The sequence below is a fragment of the Amphiura filiformis genome, chromosome 5 (genome assembly GCF_039555335.1).
Source record: "Amphiura filiformis chromosome 5, Afil_fr2py, whole genome shotgun sequence".
Lineage (NCBI taxonomy): Eukaryota > Metazoa > Echinodermata > Ophiuroidea > Amphilepidida > Amphiuridae > Amphiura > Amphiura filiformis.
The window spans coordinates 13,812,871-13,830,754 of NC_092632.1; the positions used below are offsets into that span (position 1 = coordinate 13,812,871).

General features: G+C 42.5%; 1 long non-coding RNA gene across 1 annotated transcript; it reads right to left on the reverse strand.

Annotated features, from left to right (window-relative positions):
* Positions 1-15,227: 15,227 nt before the first annotated feature.
* Positions 15,228-16,076, reverse strand: LOC140151810 (uncharacterized). The gene is made up of 2 exons (XR_011858964.1): positions 15,593-16,076; positions 15,228-15,484 (listed from the first exon to the last, which is right to left on the reverse strand). It is a non-coding gene; the product is annotated as an uncharacterized lncRNA (long non-coding RNA).
* Positions 16,077-17,884: the final 1,808 nt, after the last annotated feature.

Genomic DNA, 17,884 nt, shown 5'->3' on the forward strand with positions numbered 1-17,884 from the left:
GATGTGGCAAAAGCAGACTAGCCCTGCATTGGGGGAACAAGAGAGACGACATGCTGGTTGTATGTCCCACGAATGTTCTGTGTGACTCCGTTTTGCAGCAAGGTTACAAAGCCATAACCATGCACAGACTATTGGGTCGTAGACCGAGGGATTCCGAGGAAGAAAACTACACCAAGTTCGATGTGTCAAAATACAACGTTGTCCTGTTTGAAGAGATCTACTTTTACCCCGTCTTTCAGCTTGAGTGGATTCGCGATTTTATGATTTCCAATCCGGACAAAATCTTCATCGCTAACGGTGACCCAGCTCAGAACGAACCAGTGGGTCAAATACTCAGTGTTGACTTTGATGCTTACTATGATCAAATAATGCGGCAGATGTTTCCTCGAAGACTCGATCTTCAAATTCCAAAACGGTACGCTCCGGGAGATCGTAAAAGAATGACGAGGCTTTACGACGAACTGCTTCGGGAGCGAGATGATTCGTTTGCTATTGCTAAGAAATACCTCCCAGTTGTCCCATGGACCACGTTGCCATCGCTCGCTGCGAAGTACCCTCACGTTGCCTTTACCAACGAATCGGTCGACCGAGTGAACCGTTGGGCTCAGACCAAATTGAACAACACCCTCGAATGGCGAGTTGGAGATCTAGCCATCGGAAAAACCTGGAAGAAGATTGGCAAGCATAAGATCAACTCCAATTCTGAATACAAAGTCACGGCAATTACTCAAAGTCAGATGACCGTGAAGGGACGTGACGGAGTCCTTAGAACTGTGAAAAAGATCAAGCGTCCAAACTCTTCAAGAGACCCTGGTGCAGAACTGGTCACTCCGTTCAAGGTCAGACCGTTGGTGACAAACTTTACATTCACGATTCTGACAGCCATTTTGCTACTGCGAGATGGATGCGAACGGCCATCACTAGATGCAAAACTTTGAATATTGTCTTGGTCATGTTTCAGAACCCGTGCCATATGGCATCGAAGACAATTCAGCAGAGGATATCCAATCATAAGATAGTGGACAAAAGGAAGGGCAGAGCGTTTAATGCAAAAGATTACGTTACCGAATGCTGGGCTCGGGGAAAAGTTAAGGCGCAGGGCTACAGCTGCGCCGTGTGTCTCGAGCCGCTAGACCTCGACTGGAGCATCGACAGAATTGACAATTCCCGAGCTCATTTCAAAGACAACTGCCAGATCTCGTGTCGCAGTTGTCAAAACGCATCGGGTCATCGCTAAAGATAAAGAAAATGGAGTCGATACTCTTTGCTACCAAAAAGAAAACCACAGCCTCGCAGCAGATGACCAAGCGTGCGATTAAACCAAAAGAATACGCTCCCACCGGCGGACCTCCAGGCACCTACCAAGGCGACCTAGTATTCTTCGAGGACATATCCAGAGTGAACCGCGGCCACAAGAGTATCCTGACCGTGATTAGCGCAAACTCTAGGTTCGTGTACGCCGAGCCTCTCAAGAAAAAAATCCGACACACCCGATGCCATGCGGCGTATCATTAATAACGCCAAGTCCAGAGAGTCGATCAAAACCCTATGGACCGATCCGGGAACGGAATTTACCTCGAAAAAATTTCAGGATCTGATGAAGGCCTCCAACATTCAACATCAATTCTCTGGCGCTAAAAATCACGCCCCTCTTGGCCGAATCGATCGTTTCCATCTCACGCTTCGCACAATATTTGAACGCTGGTTTCTCCACACCGGAAAAAACAATTGGGTCGACTCTTTACCCCAAATCATCGAATCTTACAACAAGCGTGTGAACAGCGCCATAGGAATAGCCCCAGCCAACACAACCCCCGAGCCCATTGAGCAAGTTCGTCTAGAAGACAAGGCAAGAGCGATGAGAGTTGCCAATCGCGTGGATAAACTTAATCTAACTCCCGGCACCGACGTTAGACACATCGTTAACAGAGTAGGTTTCACGAAAGGCAGTGCGCCAAAATGGTCTTCGACCGTGCACGAAATTCAAGAGAGAGTGGGTGTTGATAGGTTCAAAATCAAAGGTCTGCAAGGAACGTACAAGGATTACGAACTTCAGGCCATTTCACCGTTGACCGGGTCGGACCAGGCGAAGCGAAGCATGCAGAGCACGCGGAGTCGAGAAAAAAAAAAACAAACCCAACGAGTGGAACGAAGGATCCACCGCGAAGGCATTGAACCGCGTGCTCCGTCACCAAGACGGCTCAGACCCCATAAAAAATAAATCGGATAAAAAATATAATTGAAAAAAAAATCCTGGCTAATAAAAAAAAACAGTTTAAGAAAATCCTAATTAATAAAAAAGCGAACAAAATGGTGAAACAATCAAGCATAACGAAGCAAGAATTTGAAAAATTGTATGAAGAGCAAAAATTGCCAGATATTTTGAAATGGGTTGAACTAGAAGAAGGTGGAATTTATGAAGTTACCAAGTTTGAGTTTATAGAGACTAGAATCGGAAAATCCGGTGTCATCACCCTTAGTGATAACAACCGGGTTTGGAGTCCTTCACTTCTAACCAAAACACTAGAAAACTTGGTCCTAGATAAATTCTCCACTCTTCATGTTAAACCTACGGGTCTAAAAATGAGTAAATCGTCGGAGAACATGTACCACAGTTTTGAACATGTGGTAGATTCTGTCATTCATGACGAAGACTCAGACTAGTCGTACAGTCTACCGTAACCAACAAAAAAAATCCCTTTAGACATTCAGTCTAAAGGGATTTTTATTGTTACAAAAATGAAGTGTACGAGTAAATATAAGCGTTGTTTTTGCAAATTGTGTAAAAAAAAAACTCGTCTCCGAAAACAGAACAAAAACCGATCTGTCTATACGGTACTGAATTTAATCAGTTGTTTAAAGAACCCGCGCGAGTGCAAAGCATACCAAAATGTGAAAATTGTAACTCAAAATACATGGTGGGTGACGTGTGTTATGATTGTGGTTTGGAAAATGACGCGTCTCTTAACGAGAACTCACCCCGAGTTAACATCGACCAAATTCGACAATCGATAAAGTACTGCGAAACCAAGACCTACCAGTTTGAAGAATACATCGAAATCTATCGAGGAAATGTTACGAATTTGAACGAAAAAAATTATTGTTCGAGTCCCCTCCGAGTAAAAAAGACTTGTTAAAAGTCTTGAGATCAGACCCAAAAGCCGTTCACAAGATTTACTACGAAATTACGGGCAATTCTCCGTCGATTTTTGGCACGATCGAGCTAATTTGTTATGCGATCTTGATAATATACTGAAAATTTATCTACAAAATAAACCCGAGAGAAATAATTTCAATATCCACTACGTTCTCTTCTACCTACTCAAGCGAAGAAATTATTCCGTAACTCTCGATGATTTTCCAGAGATTAGAGGTTCAGCTCCCACTCAAATACTTTTATCCAAAGTATTTGAGAGCGACCACACCGGTTCCGAGCAATCCCAGTCCAAGCAAAGCTAATTCCCCGTTTTGAATCGATTTTGTTTGATCTTCGTCGAGATACTCTCCATCATAAAGTTGTGGTTCGGGTGGAAAAGAATCCATCAAAATTCCCGTTAAATTATAATACTGTCTCATCGCGTCATCGACGTCCGAAAAGGTTCTCTCCGCGTGACCCTGTTTTTTTTATTGATCGTTGATGTAATCTATTCTTGAAAGACGCGCTAAATTCCAAGAATCTCGGTCGTGCTGAAGTTTTTCGAGAGCGAGATCGTGTCTTTTGCGTTCTTCCGAACTACTGAGAGAGTTGAACAAATAATTGCTCCCTGAAAATGCCAAAGCGTTAACCACGGCTCCACCAACCATGAATGCGAGTGACGCCATTTTTCTCTTTATTTTTACAAAAAACCCTCTTAGCACAGATAGTGCTAAGAGGGTTTTTAATATACCTACCTACCATAGACAGAATGTTTCCCTTGGACTAAACCATAATTTCATCTGGAAGAATTCCTTGATTCACGAGCCAATCTCTGAGCATCGTAGCCGAAAAGACACTCAAAGTCAACTTTCCGATATCCTCCGCATCAAGCTGCGAGAGATTAGCCGGCTTCCATTTCAGGAACTTTTTCATAACGAACGAGTTAGCCCATACACCGAGGCTTATCGTTGCTGCGTGATACGCACCGTTTACGATCATTTTTACGTTTGGATTGGTTTCTGCCATCTTCTTTATTGTAACTAAAAATCACCGAAAGGATCGACTTTTGGTTGATGATCGACCACTGTGGTCACGGTGGGTGGGCTTTCAGTCGTACCGTTTAAGGTAGAATACCCATATGCCACTATCCCTCCAACGACGGCGACCGCTCCTCCAACAAGAACTGGACCTGACAACCAGTTTGACACGTCTGAAGGCATGGTCTCAGGTGTATCTTTGGATGGTGTTGCTTGCATTTTTCAGGGGCTTTCATTTTGCTGCCCTTTCTTTGTTTCTTGCGGCTAATGCTTTTCCAGCGGCAACCCGGTTCGGGTTTTTGACTTTTGCTTGATTCACTCCTGCCGTCACCTTTGTCGGAGGCGTCGTGTCCGCTGCTGGAACGTCTACTTTAGGCGGAATGTCTACTGATTTGGTTTCTTGATCACTCATCTTTTATTATTAGAAAAAAACTGAGCAAATTACTCAAGTACTTGAGTAACACCTGAGCAACATTACTTAAGTACCTGAGTAACACCTGAGTAACATTACTCAAGTACCTGAGTAACATTACTCAAGTACCTGAGTAACACCTGAGTAACATTACTCAAGTACCTGAGTAACACCTGAGTAACATCTGAGCAACACCTGAGCAAATTACTCAAGTACCTGAGCAACACCTGAGCAATTTATTCAGATACCATGGGAATCCAACTAAAAAAAAAAAAAAAATTCAAGAGGAATAAATACTTCCTCTTGAATTTTTTAGTTTCAGGATCTTAACCCTTTCCATACTAGGCGGGTTTTTGTTGCTTTACGAGTTGTCTCCAGAAGAAAAGATTGCATTCAATCATCATGGTAGTCAACAGAGCTGGTGATTCACTTCTTCCTAAAATCACGGCCCTTGTAAAATCATCCTTGCTGGATTCGCTAAAATGTTGTAAAGCGGAGTCGGAAATGGTGAAAATGAAGAAAGTATGTAGCTTGCCATCAGCCTTACGGTTCTTCCGTTTCCATCCGAAAAAGGATGCAGTTCGAGCATTTCGGCTACAAAATATGCACAAGCTTTGAAGGTATTCAACAATCTTTTTTCCTCGTCAGGATCTTCCCTGCTTTGAATAAACAAACTATTGAATCTATCAACAATGTTGATTGCCGCCATTTCCATATCTTCAGGCATGCGATACTCGTGTCTCTGACCCATAAACGTTGTAAACCTCCGAGCCTGACTATACTCTCCGGGCTTTGTTTCGCCAAATTCTAACGGAAGATTTTTTCTCACAATTTTGTTGGTCTGTCTAATCAAGTTTTCTTCTAGAAACCCAAAATTGCTATCATTTTTCAAACTCATTAAATTTTGGCAGGCTTCGTGTAGGTTGAGCGTTTCTTTTGCTTGTAAGGGAGCGATCGTTATTTATGGCAGGGGGGGGGGAATGGGTAAATTTAGGGGGGAACACAAAATTTTTTTGTGGTCTTGAGGGGGGAACCTGAAATTTTTAGTTGAACCAAGAGGGGGATTGTTAAATTTTAAATGGAGAAAATTGGGAAAACAAGGGGAACGCGAAAATTTTGAGCGGACGCGAGGGGGGAACGCTAAATTTTTTGTCGATATTTTGCCAAAACACCCATTCCCCCCTGCCGTAAATAACGATCGGTCCCTAAGGAGGTGTCATCGGAGTCAGGGTTCGATAGAAACTCTCGCGTTTGCGATAGGTTTTGAAATCCATGATATTCTTCGTCTAGACAATGATAAACAAATTCTGTCAAGAGAAAGTCTTTTGGAACCTCGCAATTATTCATCTTTTTGCACTTCAGAATCTCTCGAATGGCATCTTTGATACTTGGAAATTCACTCTTTCTCCAACTAGGGTTTTCTTCTGGAGAAAAATCGATCAAATCGCTAACCGAAGAAATAAATGGCATTTTTAGAATATAAAAAAGTTATATCTTAAAACTGTTTTGCAAACTTTTAACTAACGGCGACTCGAGTCGCCGTTAGTATTCAAAGGGTTAATCAATCACATCAATACTTGGGGAGTCGTCTACTGTGCACTTCGCTTCTGGTGGAAAGTCAACTTTTTTAACACCGTTGCTAGTTAACAGAATAGCCTCCAACGGAGCTAGCATATGTCCAAAACTATGATACAGCCCACAGGTCCATTTGTTTAAAGCTAAATCAATAAAGGGTCCTTCGTTCAGAGACTCTTCCAGAGCATCGCGATCGGTAATCGCCAAATTTTTGGAAGGAAGAGTCCGACCAAATTTACGTAAGTGGTAACGAAGTGCTTTTTCATTGACCTGGTCACTATCCCACCCATGTGAGCCTCGTATCTGGCGTAGAGTCTCATCAGGCTCTTTTGATCAAGCCTATCGATCTCAGCGGAGGTTATGGTCTTTCCCAAATACTCTTTGCTTTTTCCTGCCTCTGCTACGCTGATCAACCGTTCCCGCAGCTGTTCCGTTTCGCCAAACTCCCTCACAGGTTCCTCCCGTGTAGCCGTACCGTCTAAGGTAGACATTCAACCTAAGGTAGACATTTTGCCTATGGTAGACGTTTCGTTCAGGGTGGGCAGAACGCCCACGGTCATCGCCTCGTTAACTATATCTTCAATTTCAGTCATCTTGCTTTTTATCTTAAGATTATTTTTTGCCACCAGTACTCAGTCGGTTGCTCGGTAATTAGAATTAGTTTGGAATGTTTTTGTTTAGCTAGCTTTTTTCTGATCTCTTTCTTCTCTTCTAGAGTTGGGATTATATCGTTCTCCCTTAGAGTCTCGCCGAAACTATCTTGATCTTTTGTGTAAAACAGGGCTGTCCATTTTGTCTGCTCTCTGAGATCGGTAACGATGGAGTTATATTTTTGTGTAAGCACCCAAACGGAGCAATTATCGTGTCTTCCCGAGAATGCTAGCTGAGAAAGCATCTGTTTTTTTTGGTTAATGATCTGTCAGAGCTGCAGTCGTCGATAATGAAAAGTGTGTGTCCGTCTTGTATTCCATAAGTTTCGTAGCCAAATTTCAAACAATCGTTCAGCCAATCGTCGGACTTTGGACACCAGTTAGGATCCATTGGAATGACATCAACGTCCTTAAAAAACCAGGATCTGTTTAAGTACGCTTTGTTGCGCGTCCAGGTAGGGCAAACGATTATGATGTATTCAAAGAAATTCTTGTATTCCCTCTCGAGTAAATCCAGAACAAATTCAGTCTTGCCACAGCCGGTGGCTCCGCAGATTATAGCCGAGTGCGCGTGTTTTGGAAACATCTTTTATTCTAGTATTTCACGCTCTGCAATCTTCCGGCTTCGATATTCACCTGTGCATCCTGTATGTAGTACACGTAAGCGTTCAACGCTCCTGCAGCCTCGGCTTCTTTTTCGATTTCGATTTGAATACTCTGACTAGCTCCTTCAATTTTCCTACCAGATCCATGCAACGTGTCATCATCCGTGGTTCTCATGTCCAACCAGAGACCATACTTGGTTGTGAGATAATCTCGCCTCCTCACATCAACCAATCCCGCTTCCTTGATTACGTGTGGAACAGTTCTGAATTTTCCATCCGCGAAGTGCTTTTGAATTTCTTTGAAGTGATGGTGAGGCAGCATCCCAGAGGAGTGCAGCTGATTTGGAATACCGTCGAGCGTTGTTGAAACTTTCTTGATCTTTGGGTTGTAGAACTTTTCGGTATCTCGAGCGTAATTGGCTCCTCCTCCATCCGCAGCTGGGTCTACGAAGAGAATCAGAATACCTTTCATGGACTTTGCTCGCGGTGCTAGAGCGATATTCCAGACGGTGTCTGACTTGTTAAGCGACTCTTTGCTGTGTCTGATGACTCTGTCGTACATGACGACGCTTTTTCCATTCACCCTGTTCCTAAGAGCCATCGCTAGCTCAGAATCATTGACTACATCAAACTCAAGGGTAATATCTGAGATGGAATAGCTGGCTGCTGTATCCGTGGACACCACGACTTTTCCGTAATTGTTGAACGTCAGCTCGTAACTCAGCCTGTCCTTCATATCGTACTGGAAATATGGATTATGAGAATTCAGCATCTCAAAGTCCAGAGGGATGCAGAACATGTTGTCGCCGAAGGACTTTCCTTCGGCGACATCCTTGGCATCTGTACCTTTGTCACCAGCGTCGAATCTTATTCTTCGACCTGCCGCAGACGGGATGCCCTGATCAGCGGCGTTCTCTCTTTCCTCGCTCGTCTTCCAGAGATCTTGGTAGCATAGGAATATATCAGCATCGTTCAGAGTGAAGATGCTCTGTCCTTCCAATTTAACCTCAATTTTTTTTTTTTTTTCTCTTCCGAGATTATTTACGATAGTCCTGTTAAGATCTTGATTTCCACCAGAGGCGGAATTTAGAGCAATCTTGAACCAAAGAAAACTCGTTCCAGGGTATATTACGTCATCTTTTCCAAGACCAGGAAATCTCACCGTGAGAATTCCGGTTTGGTCGATGGTACTCGGAACGTGCGTATTCCGAATGCTACGTCTTTCACCTTTAACTCCTCGCGCTTTGCGAAGTTGTCGGTCAGGGTAAAGTTTATTTCCGTATTCAGTCGCCATCTTTTATTTATACGTAAAATAAAAACCAAAAGATGGCAGATTTTTATCCTCGAGAAGACATTCAGATGGATGACTTCGATGAATTCGAAGATACGATCGGAGATACCACGGGAGCAGTTGGTGGTACACCGGCTGAGACTGATTTTGGTGATGGGCAAATACAAACGGAGGGTCAGAGACGACGAGGAAGCGTCGGTTGGGAAAATCCTGATGTGAGTTTCGTTTCCGATAAGAGTCGAAATTCCATCGAAGATCTCAACGATCGACTCGATCTATTAAAACTTCGTGAAGACAGTCCTTCCCTGAGGAGAACCGTCAAAACATTGAATCGACAAAAGCGGAACTGGCTAGGGATGAGTTTCGGGATTACGTGAAACGCTTAGGATACACGCAACAAGGAACGACCTTTGCTACTGAAGCGGTTTTGCGGTAGATGAAACCGGAAGAATCAAAGTTAGTTACAGAAAAAAACAAGTTTGGTTAACCAAACAAAATTCGAGCGAATTTTACCCCCTAGAATCGATAGCTAAACAAGTCAAAGGCAAAGATCCAGGAGGTACCCAATTTGTCAAAATAGGTCTCGGAATCAAGGATTTCAAACGAGGATCAACGCCGCAAGTGCAGGAAAGTGCCGAAAAAGCGTTAACTAGTGCGAGAGATGTATCACCCCTAACCACTACACCCGCTGGTAGACCAAACAACACTAAAAGAGTTTTGGAGGGTCTTCAAAAAACAAACCAAGACATGGAAGGTTTAGCCAATGAATTGCCAAATGATCCTCTTGTAGATCACGAAGAAATCCGAAATTTTTTAACCGAACGAGGACAACTCAAGAAGCTGTCTGATGTCTATGAGCACCTTGTCCGAAGAAGGAATGAAAAGGAAACTGAACTGAAAGAATTAAAGTCTAAAGGACGCGGTTCGGTCAGTTTTACTAACCCAACTTACGAAGGTGATGAAGGAGAGCCTCTGCTACCTGTCAGCGAAGAAGATGCTAAAAGAGCTAGGGAGCTTGAAAGCGATATCAAAGAGTTTGACAATGCCATCGCAGATCAAGATGCCAAGGTCAGAAATTCGCTTCAGCGTCTGCGAAGATCGATCGAAAGTTTCATAGACAGCGATGTTACCACGGGAAGTCGGATTCGAGAACTCTTTAGACGAGAGGGTGTTACCATAGTTTCGCTGCTCACAGCCATCGGAATGACGATAGCAACCGTCGTCGAGGCCATTGAGTTAGCCACCAAATCCGCAGTCTCAGCAATCACACCGAAGCCTCCAGAACCAAAACCAGGTCCTCCTAAACCAGACCCAGGTCCTGAACCTGGACCATCACCAGGACCCGAACCCCCACCAAAGCCTAAAACTTGGACCGATTGGATTAAGGATCAGCTCAAGAAAATAGCCAATCTCCTTTTGAAACTCGGAGACAAAGCTTTGATCGCACTTCCAGGGATCATCGGAGCTGTTGTGAATTTCTGTCTCAAAGCTGCGGGGTCTGTTGCTGGATTTCTAGCTGATCACATATGGACATTAGCTTTGGGTGTTGGAATTTTGTTGTACACTACAGTTATGGAATTTGTCAAAAAGAAGTAAAAAAATCTTCTCACTAGAATTTAGTGAGAAGACTTTTTGTGTGTGTTTGACCGAGTTTTAATCCAACTTATTTTTTTAAACCGTTTGCCAGAAAAATAAGAAAATTGCAGCGGCTGCCAAAAATAGAGAAAGCTTTTTCTCATCATGCATTAGAGGCTCTTCAGTCAAGGGTGGACTTTCAACCCTTTCAGTCAAGGGTGGACTTTCAACCTCCTCTAAAAACAACGGACTTTCCTCAGGAGCACTGTCTCCAACATTCGGTCGAGAGTCGGTGTTTACGTCTGAGTTTAGCCCTATCTGCATGTCATCCGTGGCGATTTGGATGAAATTGTTGTATCCGTTTACGGATCCCACGAGGATTTCCATGTTGCTCGGGAGCAAGTAAAGTCCGTGACCCACGACAAAATCCAGTTTGCTTTGAGCGTACTGAAGAGTTCTCTGGTATCTGTCGATCGAGTCCGGAAGATCCACGACCGAGTTGATCGCATCCTCGACGTTTGCTAGAAATTGTTTCTGAGCGTCGAACGCCTTGCCGGAGCCCAGGATGTCGGATCTGGCTTGAGCTTGGGATCCGAGAATTGCCCACGTGTAAGTCCTGACGGAGTCGTTGATTCTCGAAACTCCCGCACGTGTGAAACCCTCGTTCCAAGTGTCTGCTACGAAACTGCCGATGGCAGCCATGGCATCTCCTTTCCGAATGGATCTGTCGGTTATATCCGGATCGTGATCGAACAGCTGTTCAATGTATAGAATCTTGTCAGTCTGATTGTCCACACCTCCGAAGCTGTCCGCGTCAAAGTGAACTTTCCAGTCCATCGACTGACTGTAGTTTCCTCCGTTGGTAAGCTTCGACCATTTTTGGTGGTCACGAATTTCCAGTCGTAAAATTGTTTGTTGAAGAAGTAACTACCCATTCCGTTGGAAAGATCGAACTTTTGTCTCCAGTTAGCTCTCGTGGACACTCCAAATTCGTTGCAAATTCTTTCGTAAGCGTGGGTGTCGATCCCGTTGTTCAGAGGATTGAAGGATTCCTCCGAGGGTAGTGGACAGGACATTTCCGACAGGATTCTTCTGATCTGATAATATGCGTGAAATCTGAACACGGATCGAATCATCGGATCTTTGTGACTAAGTTCTTTGGACACCCCGCATCCTGACGTGGCGCACCAAACCGCGAAGTTCAGCTGGTTTTGCCAAAATTGCATCTGGTTGGAGAGCCAGTCATCGTACACCTCTTTTTCCGTGACTCTCGGAAGTTTGTACTTTTGCCACAAACTGGGAAATCTTACGTAAAATTTTCCTTTTTTGCTGACTTGAATTTCTTGATTCACAAGACTGAAACCGTGCGTCGGTTCGAATACTCCTCCGGTTCTCATTTTATTGAAAGATAAAAGAAAAATGTTTGTCACAATTACCGGCACCGGCAAAGGAAAACCTTATCGCCCGTTGCAAAGTATAGACAATAACGGCAAAAACTTAAAATTGGAATCAAAAGGATCTCGGGTCGAGTAGGTTGGTTCAACGTCGAAGAAGAACTCGAATGGAGGTACACTCAAGGAGGGCAGGGACCTGAAGAAGCGATAAAAATAAGCCCGGGGCTGTATAATTTTGACCTGCTCGTAAATGAATTTACGAGTCAAATCGACGGTTTCGAATTCGAAGTCGACAAACGCGATGGGAAACTCAACATGACAATCCCCGCGCAGTATCAGATTTGGTTTCCGGACCGCGTTCGAAAAAATGTTCGGATTGGACGAGGAAGGGTGGCTAGCAGATGGTGAATACACGGGAGATCGGGCGATAGAATTTTTACCTCGAAGAATTCTCGTGTACCTGAATCAGCTGTCAACCACGGGCAATCTCGTAGACAACGACGACGTTCTGCAGGGAGGTCGAGTTCTTGGGTCCATCGATCTCTCAAACGCCGCGTTCGGAGAATACTTCGTTTCGACCTACGAAAAGCCGAGTTTCAAAAAACTGCAAAACGGAACCATCCACGAGCTCAACTTCGACTTCAAAGTAGAATGGAAAAATTCTTCGAGAAAGCTCGATAATCACGATCAACCGCTGGATTTGGAATTTGAAATCCGATAAAATAAAAGAAAGAATGTCTATCTGGGGACCAACGATCGAAACAAAATCGACGTCAATAGCTGGCGAAGATGTAGATCTTTCCGCGTACGTCAAAAAAACTGGAGCGCGAATGACCGGAAGGATTAACATGGGAGGAAAAAAAATAACGGGGTTGATGAATCCAACCGAGCCGCAAGATGCAGCTACTATGGGTTCCGTGACCAGCCTAACCTCATGGTTAAACGACAGAAAAGTTTCGAAGGATGGCGACTCGATGACCGGCGAACTCGCTATGAGCGGCAATAGAGTCACGGGTCTCGGAACTCCCACGGACAACGAGGACGCTGTGACAAAAGAGTACGTAGACCAGCAAATTGGACACGAGCACGATACCAGCTTGCATGTTTTGGGGAGATTCATGGTATGGATGAACGAAGACGGAACGCACTATGTTTCCATCCGAGCCAAAAAAACATCGACTTGGAGAGAGACAAGTTGATCGAAATTAAAAACGGAATGAACAACACTTTCAACGCTAGGCCTATGCAAATTGGCATCACTGCTGGGTTTACGAATTTGCCGAATCCCGGAAAAGATTTGACCCCATGCGACTCACTAGACCTTTAGAAATTTTCTTCAACAACCCACATTTTATTGCTCAGCCTTGGAACCTCTCTTTTTTTTTAAAATCGGGAGTGAACCCGCCGAACGCCCCAGCGAACGCTTGTTCTTTGACGTTTCAGTCTAATCGGAATTTCTTCATGTACCTAAATATTACTTGGACCGACGACTCGATATCGTTCAAAGTGCTAGATAACGCGCGGCAAACCCTCTTTTCCACATCCGTTCAAACGGACACTACGATTATGCATCATGTCTCGATCGAGTACGTTGAAAATAAGCTTTGCTTTTGGATCAACGGGGTTTCAGCAGATGTCTACAGAACTCAAGCCCTGGTAAGTCTCCTTGGAATCAACATGAATTTTGAGCAACTGGGAATACTTAGCTTCTACGAAAAAAATTTAACCAAGCAAGAAATCATACAGCATTTCGTTGAAAATCACATCTCGAATTTTACGGAGCACGAAGTTTTGCTGGACTAACAATTTTACTAACGTGATATAAATAAATAAGCATGAAGAAACCTAACGCACCGCCACTTTATCCCGATCTTCCTCAGGAAAGCGAAGATCGAGGAGTTGAATTCCGACTAAAAAATATCGAAGAGATTAGGAATTTCTTGGACAACGAGGTTAACGAGAGGGAGAAATTGAGGAGAAAATACAAGGCAGCGTGGAACATGTTCTACAACACGGCTCAAGTTTCCGGGCTCATCGCGGTCGGATCTGGAACAGGGGCTGTGGGGACGCTGGCCAGTGGAATTGGTGCGATCGTGAGCATTCCACTCGGTGGAATCGCCATCGCTGGTGGTCTAGTTAGCGCGGCATGCGTAGCTCTTGGAAAGGCTACCATGAAAAAATTGGAAAAGCACGAAAGCGTAAAACGAACGGCTGAGTCCAGTTTGAATACGGTAAATGATCTGGTGTCCAAAGCCCTCGAAGACGGACGGGTCAGCAACGAAGACTTCCACCACATTCGGCGAGAGTTGGAAAACTACAGAGGTCACAAGGCTGGAATCAAGCACAGAACCAGAGCGGATCTAATTGAACTTACGGCTGATAGAGAACGTAAAATTCGCACAGAGGCAGAACAGGCTGGATTGGAAAGGGGAAAAAAAGAAACGATGGAAGCCCTCCGAGATACTCTGAAGTCGTAAACAACATTCTGCCTAAAATAGAATTTAAGTTCGTTTTGTACAAATAACCAAAAAAAAAAAAAAAAAAAGTTTTATTAATCTAATATTGCTCAGTTTTTCTAATAATAAAAGATGAGTGATCAAGAAACCAAATCAGTAGCCGTACCGTCTAAGGTAGACATTTCAAGCCTAGTCCAACGCCTCCAGGACCTGAACCTGAAAGCGTATGGAGAGTATCGGAAAGAAATGTGGGAAGGAAAACCACACGGCGTTTGGAGATGGTACTACGACGAGGAAAAAACAGATATAAAAGCCGAGCTGGTTTTTGACAGTAATGATCCCGGGGAAATGGTTACGTTTTACAAAGACGGAGACGGATTAGGATTAGTAAAAGCTGAAGGTATATACGAAGACGACGCACCTAGAGAACCGCAGGAATTTTGGATTGATCGGGATCCCTTGGTTGCTGGATACACCGCATTTGTAGCAGCCTACTTGACTACAATCATTTTAAACTGGGTGTGGTAAACTATGGCAAAAAAAAACCTCTTGTGATTATTAATCACAAGGGTTTTTTTATTTTTGTACACATTCCGTCTTTTTAGCATCGTTGTAGGCTTTCAAAATTTCTGTCATGCGTCTGGCTTCCATCCTGATTCTCCTCTCAGGAGAATCCAAAAGAGCGCTCGTGAGAATCCAAAATGCTACGATCATCTTTATTTAAATAAAAAATGGCTGATTCGATTTATTTTGAGCTCGCTGATGATGAAATATTCCAACAACTGGAAGACTCTTCCAAAGGAGATTTTATATGTGGAATGGTACTAGTCTCGAAACCTGTTTGTTGCTGCTAGCGGTTACAACGGAAACAAAGTAAGAATCCAGGCAATCAACCTTTTGATGTGTTACATTGGGTGGTATAAGGATAGATACAGGATGAGATTGTGTTTAAGACCACCTTGGATTTTTCCTGAAAGGACAGAGGAGTTTGAGGTTTTGAAAAAGACTCTTGAGTTTGTTACGAATGAACCACCGATTGAAAAAAAAAAGATATGATTGCGTTGAAAAATTATCAAGACAAATTTAAACTGGTAGATAAATTTCAAGATTTATTTATTTGACAATGTTAAAAGTGAAATACCGCCACCACTCAATAATTGCTCCATATCATTTCTGCTACACTCATTCCAATCATAACCCCCTCAGGAAATTAAATAATCACACAGTTTGAACCTTTGACCTTGAATGTCTGGCTGAGAACAAAGAACTAGCTGTGTGTCAGCATGAATAATCATACCCATCCTTAAACATAAGGAAAATTACCCATGATGCTTTCAGGATGATTGTTCATACCTTACCATAAACAAAAAATATTACCCATGATGCTTTCAGGATGATTGTTCATACCTTACCATAAACAAAAAATATTACCCATGATGCTTTCAGGATGATTGTTCATACCTTACCATAAACATAAGAAATGAATATTACCCATGATGCTTTCAGGATGATTGTTCATACCTTACCATAAACATAAGAAATGAATATTACCCATGATGCTTTCAGGATGATTGTTCATACCTTACCATAAACAAAAAATATTACCCATGATTCTTTCAGGATGATTGTTCATACCTTACCATAAACATAAGAAATGAATATTACCCATGATGCTTTCAGGATGATTGTTCATACCTTACCATAAACAAAAAAATATTACCCATGATGCTTTCAGCATGAATAATCATACCCATCCTTAAACATAAGAAAAATTACCCATGATGCTTTCAGCATGAATAATCATACCCATCCTTAAACATAAGGAAAATTACCCATGATGCTTTCAGCATGAATAATCATACCCATCCTTAAACATAAAAATGTAAATGCCTCCAGGCTATAGGTTTGGAGTTAGATAGACATTCTGCCTATAGTAAACAAAACAAACTGGATTGTTCCCTTAGCATGAAACCACTTCGTCTCACTTCCTGCAACTCAACAGTGTACATAAGTGTGCTAGTCAAGGATTTGCGAGTTGCCTCCAGGCTAGGTTTCCGTTAGACAAATTGATTGTTCCCCTACTTGGGTCAGCTCAAGATCATAATAGTTGAAGACAGGATATGAGATACAGGGGGATTTTTTTCTGTGTAGAATATCAATTTTTTTATATTTGAGATGCAGGGGAATTTTTTCCCCTGCATTTTTTTTTAGGTAGGTTAATTTACAGGGGAATTGTTTTTGTGTAATTTGGATTGGGGTGGGTTGAAATGCAGGGAATTTTTTTTGTGTAATCCTGTGTAAATTGTTTTTCTGTATAATCCTGTGTTGTTGTTTTTTTTGTGTAATCCTGTGTAAATTGTTTTTCTGTATAATCCTGTGTAAATTGTTTTTCTGTGTAATTCTGTGTTGTTGTTTTTTGTGTAATTCTGTGTTGTTGTTTTTTGTGTAATCCTGTGTTGTTTTTTTTTTTGTGTAATCCTGTGTAAATTGTTTTTCTGTATAATCCTGTGTAAATTGTTTTTCTGTGTAATTCTGTGTTGTTATTTTTTTTCTGTGTTATCCTGTGTTGTTGTTTTTTTGTGTAATTCTGTGTAAATTGTTTTTCTGTATAATCCTGTGTTGTTATTTTTTTCTGTGTAATCCTGTGTTGTTATTTTTTTTTGTGTAATCCTGTGTAAATTATTGTTCTGTGTAATCCTGTGTAAATTATTGTTCTGTGTAATCCTGTGTAAATTGTTTTTCTGTGTAATCCTGTGTAAATTTTTTTTTCTGTGTAATCCTGTGTTGTTATTTTTTTCTGTGTAATCCTGTGTAAATTATTGTTCTGTGTAATCCTGTGTAAATTATTGTTCTGTGCAATCCTGTGTAAATTGTTTTTCTGTGTAATCCTGTGTTGTTATTTTTTTTGTGTGTAATCCTGTGTTGTTATTTTTTTCTTCCTGTGTTGTTATTTTTTCTGTGTAATCCTGTGTTGTTATTTTTTTTGTGTAATCCTGTGTTGTTATTTTTGTGGAATTTTCCCCTGGATTTTGCCCTGAAAAAATGGATCTAAGGTTAGGGGAGGAGGGATGTTTACGATGATGAGCGCATGAACACACGAGGTCAAAACGCGGTTAGCAGTCGGACGTAAACACGGGAAAATCGGGCCTTTTATATAGCGCTATTTTTCTCAAAAAGTAGACCTAAAATATGGTGTCATTTTCAGATATGTTATGCAGAATTTTGTTCTGATTAAGATGATATCAAATATATATTTCAAAGTAAGACGTAACTCGACTTATAGCCTAAAACGTGACCCCTATTTTGCACGTAAAGTCTATGGAGAGCTATTTAGTGGCATGTACCCTTTAAGGAGCAATAGAGGCCGTCAGTCTTTCGCCATCTTGGGGGTACAAATGATTGTGTGTTCATGCGTCGGACACTACGCGCAGGGCGCAGCTTGCCACGCAGCTGTTATCGCGCCTCAACGCGGTGATTTTGCTGCTTACGCATGGAGATCGAACGACCATCACAGCTTGTACCCACAAGATGGCGGCATATGACATCACGCTGACGGCCTCTATTCCATGCGTTTTCCGCGCGTCTTTATCTATTTAAAATGCACGCGAAGAAAAGAGGAGGGTCATCAACAAGCGCGTTCATGGACGCCGCCGGGTTTTTCGCTGTATGTGCGTTTGCCGCGAATAGGCCTGCTTTTATTTCCAATTTAATAAAAGTTCCGATTTTGGTAGAAGTTTGAAACCTTTTGATATG